The 10452-nt window shown below is 42.4% G+C and overlaps 1 protein-coding gene across 3 annotated transcripts in view; it reads right to left on the reverse strand.

The window, feature by feature from the left end:
• Positions 1 to 10452, reverse strand: part of CRACD (capping protein inhibiting regulator of actin dynamics) — a 384229-nt gene that overhangs the window by 162631 nt on the left and 211146 nt on the right. For all 3 annotated transcript variants that reach the window (XM_082464423.1, XM_082464424.1, XM_082464425.1), the window contains one exon: positions 9784 to 9955. The gene's annotated coding sequence lies outside the window, so the exon portion shown is untranslated. The remainder of the gene's footprint in view (positions 1 to 9783; positions 9956 to 10452) is intronic.

The raw sequence follows: 10452 nt of genomic DNA on the forward strand, positions 1-10452 counted from the left end.
TCATATCTCTAACACTAACAGCACTTGTGAAGTGAAGGTACTGGATCAGCACTAAAAACGACCTTAAACTTTTAACACTGGTGTGTGCACGCACGTGTGTGTGTGTGTGTGTATATCTGTGTGTGCTGGTGGCGGGGAGAGACTACTGAATAAGGATCTCATATAAGTGAAGAGTACAATTTACATTATTAGGGGGGCAGGGGTGTGGGGTCAGCCAGAGGCACATATTTCAAGTAGGCAGCCTCAAACATGACCTGTATCTTTCCCCAGGTCGCCTCTCCTCTATCAAGATGCCCATGGACCCCCAATGCAGGGCACAAAACCCTCAAGTAAATGGGAGCAGCTGCTTACCCTTCCAAGCTAGCCTGTTACACTCTGCACTTACATCCTACTTCAAAATTACCCCTTTCTGTTCCACCCCAAATTTCTACCTCCTATTTTAGGGTTTCAGAGGAGGAAAATATGCCCCTTGTCTCTCCTGCCAACATGAACTTAACCACCTCAGCCAGGTATAACCTCATCAAGACTACATTTATTCCTTTCTTAAAAAAATCTTAAACAGGTGGGGTCCGCGCAGTCCGCCTGGAGGATTCAACCCAGCAGCGGGTCCGGCCGTGCCGGCGTTCCAGCGGATCTTTCCCACTCCCCGTTCCTCCTGACCCCTCCCCCAGCCCTCCCTCCGCCCCTCGCCTCTCCCCCCGCGCCTCTCCCCCCATGTCTCCGTGGGTGGAGGTGGGCGGGCGGGGCCAGGGTTGGGGCCGGTTGGGGACCGCCCCCCAGTGGGTGACCGGCCGCCGCCAGGCATATTTCCACCACAGCGGTGCGCTGCGACCGGCTCCAGGACGGCTGGGAAGGCCGAAGGGGAAGGTGGCTCGCGGGGGGGTGGGGGGCTTCATCTCCACGGCCGACCCACCCTCCCCGAGTGTTACAGCCCCCCGGCAGCAGGATTATAAATAGATATGCACCCAACATAAGAGCACCTCAATACATAAGGCAACTGCTAACAGCTGTAAAAGAGGAAATCGACAGTAACACAATAATAGGGGCAGACATTAACACGTCACTTACACCAATGGACAGATCATCCAGACAGAAAATTAATAAGGAAACAGAAGCTTTAAATGACACAATAGAGCAGATAGATTTAATTGATATTTATAGGACATTCCATCCAAAAACAGCAGATTACACTTTCTTCTCAAGTGCGCACGGAACATTCTCCAGGATAGATCACCTCTTGGGTCACAAATCAAGCCTCAGTAAATTTAAGAAAATTGAAATCATATCAAGCATCTTTTCTGACCACAAAGCTATGAGATTAGAAACGAATTACAGGGGAAAAAGCCGTAAAAAACACAAACACATGGAGGCTAAACAATATGTTACTAAATAACCAAGAGATCACTGAAGAAATCAAAGAGGAAATCAAAAAATACCTAGAGACAAATGACAATGAAAACACGATGATCCAAAACCTATGGGATGCAGCAAAAGCAGTTCTAAGAGGGAAGTTTATAGCTATACAAGCCTACCTCAAGAAACAAGAAACATCTCAAGTAAACAATCTAACCTCACACCTAAAGGAACTAGAGAAAGAAGAACACACAAAACCCAAAGTTAGCAAAAGGAAAGAAATCATAAAGATCAGAGCAGAAATAAATGAAATAGAAATAAAGAAAACAATAGCAAAGATCAAGAAAACTAAAAGCTGGTTCTTTGAGAAGATAAACAAAATTGATAAACCATTAGCCAGACTCATCAAGAAAAAGAGGGAGAGGACTCAAATCAATAAATGTAGAAATGAAAAAGGAGAAGTTACAACAGTCACCGCAGAAATACAAAGCATCCTAAGAGACTACTACAAGCAACTCTATGCCAATAAAATGGACAACCTGGAAGAAATGGACAGATTCTTAGAAAGGTATAACCTTCCAAGACTGAACCAGGAAGAAACAGAAAATATGAACAGACCAACCACAAGTAATGAAATTGAAAGTGTGATTAAAAATCTTCCAACAAACAAAAGTCCAGGACCAGATGGCTTCACAGGTGAATTCTATCAAACATTTAGAGAAGAGCTAATACCCATCCTTCTCAAACTCTTCCAAAAATTTGCAGAGGAAGGAACACTCCCAAACTCATTCTATGAGGTCACCATCACCCTGATACCAAAACCAGACAAAGATACTACAAAAAAAAGAAAATTACAGACCAATATCACTGATGAATATAGATGCAAAAAACCTCAACAAAATACTAGCAAACAGAATCCAACAACACATCAAAAGGATCATACACCATGATCAAGTGGGATTTATCCCAGGGATGCAAGGATTCTTCAATATATGCAAATCAATCAATGTGATATACCATATTAACAAACTGAACAATAAAAACAATATGATCATCTCAATAGATGCAGAAAAAGCTTCTGACAAAATTCAACACCCATTTATCATAAAAACTCTCCAGAAAGTGGGCACAGAGGGAACCTACCTCCACATAATAAAGGCCATATATGACAAACCCACAGCAAGCATCATTCTCAATGGTGAAAAACTGAAAGCATTTCCTCTAAGATCAGGAACAAGGCAAGGATGTCCACTCTCACCACTATTATTCAACATAGCTTTGGAAGTCCTAGCCATGGCAATCAGAGAAGAAAAAGAAATAAAAGGAATACAAATTGGAAAAGAAGAAGTAAAACTGTCACTGTTTGCAGATGATATGATACTATACATAGAGAATCCTAAAAATGCCACCAGAAAACTACTAGAGCTAATCAATGAATTTGGTAAAGCGGCAGGATACAAAATTAATGCAGAGAAATCTCTTGCATTCCTAAACACTAATGATGAAAAATCTGAAAGAGAAATTAAGGAAACACTCCCATTTACCACTGCAACAAAAAGAATAAAATACCTAGGAATAAACCTACCTAGGGAGACAAAAGACCTGTATGAAGAAAACTACAAGACACTGATGAAAGAAATTAAAGATGATACCAACAGATGGAGAGATATACCATGTTCTTGGATTGGAAGAATCAATATTGCGAAAATGACTATACTACCCAGAGCAATCTACAGATTCAATGCAATCCCTATCAAATTACCAATGGCATTTTTTATGGAACTAGAACAAATCATCTTAAAATTTGTATGGAGACACAAAAGACCCCGAATAGCCAAAGCAGTCTTGAGGGGAAAAAACGGAGCTGGAGGAATCAGACTCCCTGACTTCAGACTATACTACAAAGCTACAGTAATCAAGACAATATGGTACTGGCACAAAAACAGAGACATAGATCAATGGAACAAGACAGAAAGCCCAGAGATAAACCCACGCACCTGTGGTCAACTAGTCTGTGACAAAGGAGGCAAGGCTATACAATGGAGAAAAGACAGTCTCTTCAATAAGTGGTGCTGGGAAAACTGGACAGCTACATGTAAAAGAATGAAATTAGAACACTCCCTAACACCATACACAAAAATAAACTCAAAATGGATTCGAGACCTAAATGTAAGACCGCACACTGTAAAACTCTTAGAGGAAAACATAGGAAGAACACTCTTTGACATAAATCACAGCAAGATCTTTTTTGATCCGCCTCCTAGAGTAATGGAAATAAAAACAAAAAGAAACAAATGGGACCTAATGAAACTTCAAAGCTTTTGCACAGCAAAGGAAACCATAAACAAGACGACAAGACAACCCTCAGAATGGGAGAAAATATTTGCAAACGAATCAACGGACAAAGGATTAATCTCCAAAATATATAAACAGCTCATACAGCTCAATATTAAAGAAACAAACAACCCAATCCAAAAATGGGCAGAAGACCTAAATAGACATTTCTCCAAAGAAGACATACAGATGGCCAACAAGCACATGAAAAGCTGCTCAACATCACTAATTATTAGAGAAATGCAAATCAAAACTACAATGAGGTATCACCTCACACCAGTTAGAATGGGGATCATCAGAAAATCTACAAACAACAAATGCTGGAGAGGGTGTGGAGAAAAGGGAAACCTCTTGCACTGTTGGTGGGAATGTAAATTGATATGGAGAACATGATATGGAGTCACTATGGAGAACAGTATAGAGGTTCCTTAAAAAACTAAAAATAGAATTACCATATGATCCAGCAATCCCACTACTGGGCATATACCCAGAGAAAACCATAATTCAAAAAGACACATGCACCCCAATGTTCATTGCAGCACTCTTTACAATAGCCAGGTCATGGAAGCAACCTAAATGCCCATCAACAGACGAATGGTTAAAGAAGTTGTGGTACATATATATACAATGGAATATTACTCAGCCGTAAAAAGGAACGAAATTGAGTCAGTTGTTGAGACGTGGATGGATCTAGAGACTGTCATACAGAGTGAAGCAAGTCAGAAAGAGAAAAACAAATATCGTATATTAACGCATGTATGTGGAACCTAGAAAAATGGTACAGATGAACTGGTTTGCAGGGCAGAAGTTGAGACCCAGATGTAGAGAACAAATGTATGGACACCAAGGGGGGAAAACCACGGTGGGAGTGGGGGTGGAGGTGTGATGAATTGGGCGATTGGGATTGTGATGTGTATAAAATCGATGACTAATAAGAACCTGCTCTATAAAACAAAACAAAACAAAAAAAAAAACATCTTTATTGAGACGCAATTCCAATACCATAAAATTCACCCTTTTAAAGGGTACATTTAAATGATTTTTAGTATATCCACAAAATTGGGCAACCATCACTGCCACCTAAATTTAGAAGATTTTTATAACCCCAAAGAAACCACGTACCCATTAGCAGTCACCCCCACCCTACCAAGCGCCTGTCAACCACTAATCTTTCTGTCTCTGTGGATTTGCCTGTTTGGAACATTTCATATAAATGGAATCATATAATAGGTGGTATTTTTTTATTTGGCTTCTTTCACTTAATGTATTGTTTTCAAAGTTTATCCATGTTATACCACGTATCAGGATTTCATTCTTTTTCATTCCCAAATAATATTCCATTGTATGGATATACGCCACGTTGTATTTATCCATTCATCTTTTGATGGACATTTGGATGGTTTCCACTTTGGGGCTATTATGAATAATGCTGCTGTGAATATTTGTATACAAGTTTTTGTGTGGACATATATTTTCATTCCTCTTGGGTATATACCTAGGAGTGGAATTGTTTGGTCATATGGTAACTCTATGTTTAACATTTTGAGGAGCTGTCAAAGTGTTTTCCAAAGTGGCTGCATCATTTTACATTATCAGCAATGTATGAGGGTTCCAATTTCTCCACATCCTCACCAACACATACTATTGTCTGTCTTTTTTATTATAGCCTTCCTAATGGGTGTGAAGTGATCAGTTCAGAACCTGTGTCCCAGGGAGGGGATTCAGAGGGAAAGGCAGATTATATGGGCAGAGATCCTCCCTGGGGAGTGGAGGGGTTCAAGCCACATATTGGGTGCCCCAGTCCTGGGGTCCAACACAGGGGAGACAAGCTCCCTTGGCTGGTTGGAGGGCCAGTGGGACTAACAGCAGGGCTGTGGGAAGCCTGGACTCTTCTCAGGAGGAGTAGGTACATTGAAATGCAAAAACCCTAATCTCGTATTTTGCAGTCTGTTTCAACTTTATTAGTCAAATGGTTTATTTGTGGATTCCTTAGGATTTTCTATATACAAGATCATGGTATCTGCATATAGATAGCTTTTATTTCTTCCTTTCCAAAATTGATGCCTTTTATTTCTTTTTCTTGCCTAACTGTCCTAGCTATAACCTATGGTATAGTACAGTACAGTGTTGAATAGCCATTCTTGTCTTTTTCCTGATCTCAAGGGGAACACATTCATTCTTTCACCATTTAGTATAATATTAGCTGTGGATTTTCATAGATGTCCTTTATCAAGTTGAAGAAGTTCCTTTCCATGCCCAGTTTTGAGTGTTTTTATCATGTAAGGGTGTTGGATTTTGTGAAACGCTTTTTTCTACATCAACTGAGATGATCATGTGGTTTTTGTCCTTTATTTTATTAACATGGTGTGTTATATTGATTGATTTTTGTATATAAAACGAACCTTGTACTCCTGGCTTAGATCCCATTCGGTCATGGTGTAGAATCCTTTTTTATATGTTGTTGGATTCAGTTTGCTAGTATTTTGTTTGGGATTTTTTATGTCTTTATTCATAAGAGCTATTGGTCCGTAGTTTTCTTTTGTGTGTGATGCTTTGGTGTTAGGGTAACACTGGCCTCATACAACGAGTGGGAAAGTTTCCTCCTATTCTATTCGTGTCACACTCATTCTTGTGTGAAAGTCTCTGCTCATGCCATTCCTGATCTGAAACATCCGTGCCTTGCCTCTCAGCACTCCAAGTCCTGTCCCTTGTTGGGAGACAGCTCAAGTTCTCCTCACTCCTGAGCCCCTTCCTATCTGCTCCAGCCCCACAGTGAGCTCACCCTCCACGGAGCCCCTTCGGTCCTCACCATGCTTACAGCTGGCGCTTACTGTAAAGTGCTGTAGCTATGCATGGTCACAGTAAATGCCAGGTGTTAGGCAGAAATTGGAAGTAGGACAAGTGGTGTCCCAATAAGTAGCAGAGCCTCCATCAGGCAGCTGAAGGCAGGAAGATACCTGAGCCTGGTGACCCAGGACCAGCAGGGCAACTCAGGGCCATATGACTAGCTCCCTAGTATGGCCGCAGCAGAATACAGAGGCAGAATAGCAGCAATGCACTCATTACTGCTTGAATAGTGGCTCAGCAACTTACTAGCAAGTCATTCTCTAGCCCTAGTTTTCTCATCTTTGAAATGGGAATAAAGTCAATCTCAGAGTCACGGTAAATATTACAGGAATTCACCTATGCAAAACACAATGTATTAAGTTTAATATGTGGTAGCTTTAATATACACCCATGGATATTCTCTGTGAAACAAAAATTGGTGGTTAAATCTTGGAAATGCTGCAAACTACACCCCTCTTCTTGGAAATTCCCAGGGCACACTGGCATAGTAAAAGATCTGAAAAGTCCCATGTAAAGAATCCTATTTAATTCATTTTGGTCCAGGATTTCCCAGATCTCTTTGTCAAACTGACCCTCTCCCCCTTTAAAATTTAACATCTATTAAACACACTTTGGGAAACACAATATTAGCTGTATTTAGTTACAAAAGGAAGTCACATTCAATTGTTAAAAACTGATCACGTTTGTTTTACTGTTTTGCTTTTCCCATAGGCATGTATAATTTAAAAGTAGTAGCCTAGGAGAAATAAAGGCTTCTAACCTAGAGAGAACAGAATGCTTTGAAACCCAAAGGAAATGAGAAATTTCAGGCAGAAGGAGATCAATAAAGAGCTATTTTTGGCCATGGAGACATTTCTAGAATTACAGATTCTTAGAGTTTGACAGCATGTTAAAGTTCAGCTCCTTTAAATTCTCACCCAGTGCAGAAATTGCCCTTCATCAGTTCCAATGCCTCTGGCACATACCCAGCCTCCCCATTTTTAAGCAGCTCTAGTAATTAAGAAATTTTCCCTCACATTGGGCTGAAATCTGCCTCCTTGGAACCTCCACCAGAGATCACGTTAATGGAATTTTGACTTTTGTGCTTTAGTGAGAGCTGCCCATTTTGGAAATAGCAAATAAAAGGCACAGACATTTTTTGAATCCTTACGCAATGTGAAGTAACATATCTGTTAATTGAACAGTGAACTGAAAATAAGAATTGTTGGAAGCAACATTTTTCATTTTCTCCATCTGTAAATAGGGCGAATAATCAGAAGTTCAGCTATACTGTAAGTGATGCATGTAATATTTACTTTGTGGGCGTAATTATTTTTCAATTGGAAGTTTCTGAGAAGAAAGAGGGAATATATATTTTAAGCAACTTCTATTTTCCTATTTTTTTAATTTTAAAAACATTTGAAGAGCCTTTTTTAAACTCATCGTCCCAAGCTTATCCTTCTAGCTTCCTGTATTATACAAATAAGTATTAAATAATTAAAATATAGTATATGTCTCATAAATATAGGTTTATCAATAAGAACAGGTAACATTACCTACATTTAATGGAAATGTAGCTGTTTGATCCAATGTAAATTTCCCCAAAGTAAATCTTAAAATCTTTAAGTTTCAAAACTTAAAACCTTAAGGAAAACCCCAAGGGGTAAACAGAATACCACTTAAATGGGAAGAGAACAAGGGTTTAGAGTCTTCTAAGAGTCTAATAAAATTCAGCAAGAAATCAGAGACTTGACAAAACCATAACCTGCTATAAAAAAGACAAGTTGTGTTTTCATAGGACAGTCCTTCCAAAGGAGAACTTTCCAGACTTGATCTCAGATTTTGCATTAAACTGCTACTTGGTCACATTTTAGTATCTGTACCTCATTCTGATGCTGTGAAGCAAAAAGGTTCACATTCCTATTTTGCAAGGGAAGAAACCAAAGTAAAGTCAAACCTGATTCGTGCTGGACAATACTCAATTCTATATTGATACTGACGTTCCAACAATTGGGTTAGTTTGGTGCTAGCTGTGTTCTCCTTTCAGTGAAATTGTTCTCTTTGGTTAAATTCAATAGTTTCCTTAATAAAGACAATGGAAAACAAATACAGGCCTGTGGAGGGAAAGACTCAGCATTACTTAGGGCTAACAAATGCTGTTGTGGGCACTGTAATGCTTAATGTGCACGGCTTGCCTGAGGATTCTGTAATCTGGGCTCAACTGTAGTTGACAACACTATACTCACAGACAGACCACCGAGGCTGTTTTCGTCTTTGTCCTTCAAACACAGTGAGAATATCACAGGTTACATCATCTATGCCTTCAACACGTACTAGGACAACTTAATGCAGTGCCAGTCATTCATAGGAAACACTTTTTGAGTGCCTAAGGTGAGGCTGAATAAAACCTGGTCCCTGGCTTCATAGAACCGGCAGCTGAGTGAGGGAGACAGACTAGCCGATCAATCATTTGCAGAGAAAGTAACAAGTTCTTTGCGGGAGCCAGGCAGTCAAGGGCAAACAAATCAGAGCGGGTAGTGGGAAAGGGCTTCTCAGAGGAGCTGACTTCTGAGCTGTCAGTAGCAGAACGTAACCATCTCTGACTTCAATTCCCAGCACTCAGGTGAGAAAGTACCTCCTTACCCTGCTTCTCTGAGTTCTTGACACGGTAACAGCCAGATGTAGTGCCTGTGCTCTAAGAGGAAGAGAAAGAGAGAGAAAACAGGAAAGAGCAACGAGAAGGAGAGAGAGAGAAGGAGAAGGACGACGAGAGGGAGAAGGGAGGGGAGGAGAGAGAGAGAGAACAAGACGCAGAAACTGAAAGCCCCATTGTAGGCAGGTTCTGGAAGTTGCTAGACATGGCCAGGGGGATGAAGGGTGACACCCTGAGCCCCAGCAGTTTGCATCCTCAACGCGGGTGTAAAACCTAGTGTACGAACCACCCTTCCTCCTCGCCAGGCAATGGACAGGGGGACATGGTCTCCTCCAACCCGAGGAGCTTGGGTCGAGCCAAGGCAGTGAGCTGCTGCCTTCCTCCCCCAGTGAGGGCAGCAAGATAAAGGCGCACATCCCTACGCTCTCCCACAAAGTGCGGCCAGACGCGTATGCTAATTCCCCGAGGTAAGGTCTCCGCACAGAGCGCACCACGCACCGCAGGCCTCCACCTTCCCAGAAGTGGAGCCCACGAGGATGCCGCTCTGCCTCCTTCGGGACCCCACTCCCCACCCCGGAACTCCGCTGAAGGTCAGGAAAAAAAGTGCGAGTGATTACCTCAGGCTGTCCTCCAGGGTCTCCTCGTCGGAAGAGAAGGTCCCATTGCTGACACTCGGGGGAGAGCGACCCTTGCGCCCTGCAGACGCCTCCCGGGCCGTCGACGTGCCTTTCTTTCTCCTTTTGCCAAACAACTTCTTCAAAGGCTGGAATTTGCCTCCCTTCTTCTTGTCTGCGGATTACAAGATAAACACACGCTGCAGTTTGACAGGGCTGCCCCTCTGAGCCTAGAGAGAATTACCGCCGGGCTGCGAGCCGGGGCAAAGGGCGGCCCAGCTGTTGGAGCCAAGAGCCACCGGGCCGCGCGCCAGCGCCGTCGTCGGGCAGCCGGTGCGCGCAGCAGCCGCAGCAGCGGGCGAGGCGGGCCCCGGGCATGGGTCCTCCGCACCACCCCCTCCCCGCGCCCCCCAGGCTCTCGACAAGCGCCCGCGGGCACCACGAAGGGCTTCCAAGCTTCATGGTGGTCGGCAGGGCATCCCCTGCACGTGCCACACGAAGCTGCTGCCTGCTTTCTTTTCACAAAGCAGATGGCCAGGGCCCCTTTCCACGGAAGAAGCTGAGAAAAACACCTAAGTCAGACAGGTGGTTAAAAGATTTATATATCTGTGTATGTGACTTACGTATATATATAATCTCCCCTGAGAATCACTCTCTTTCAGCCTTTGTTAG

This window comes from Balaenoptera physalus (genome assembly GCF_965194825.1).
Source record: "Balaenoptera physalus genome assembly, chromosome: 5".
Taxonomy (NCBI): Eukaryota; Metazoa; Chordata; class Mammalia; order Artiodactyla; family Balaenopteridae; genus Balaenoptera; species Balaenoptera physalus.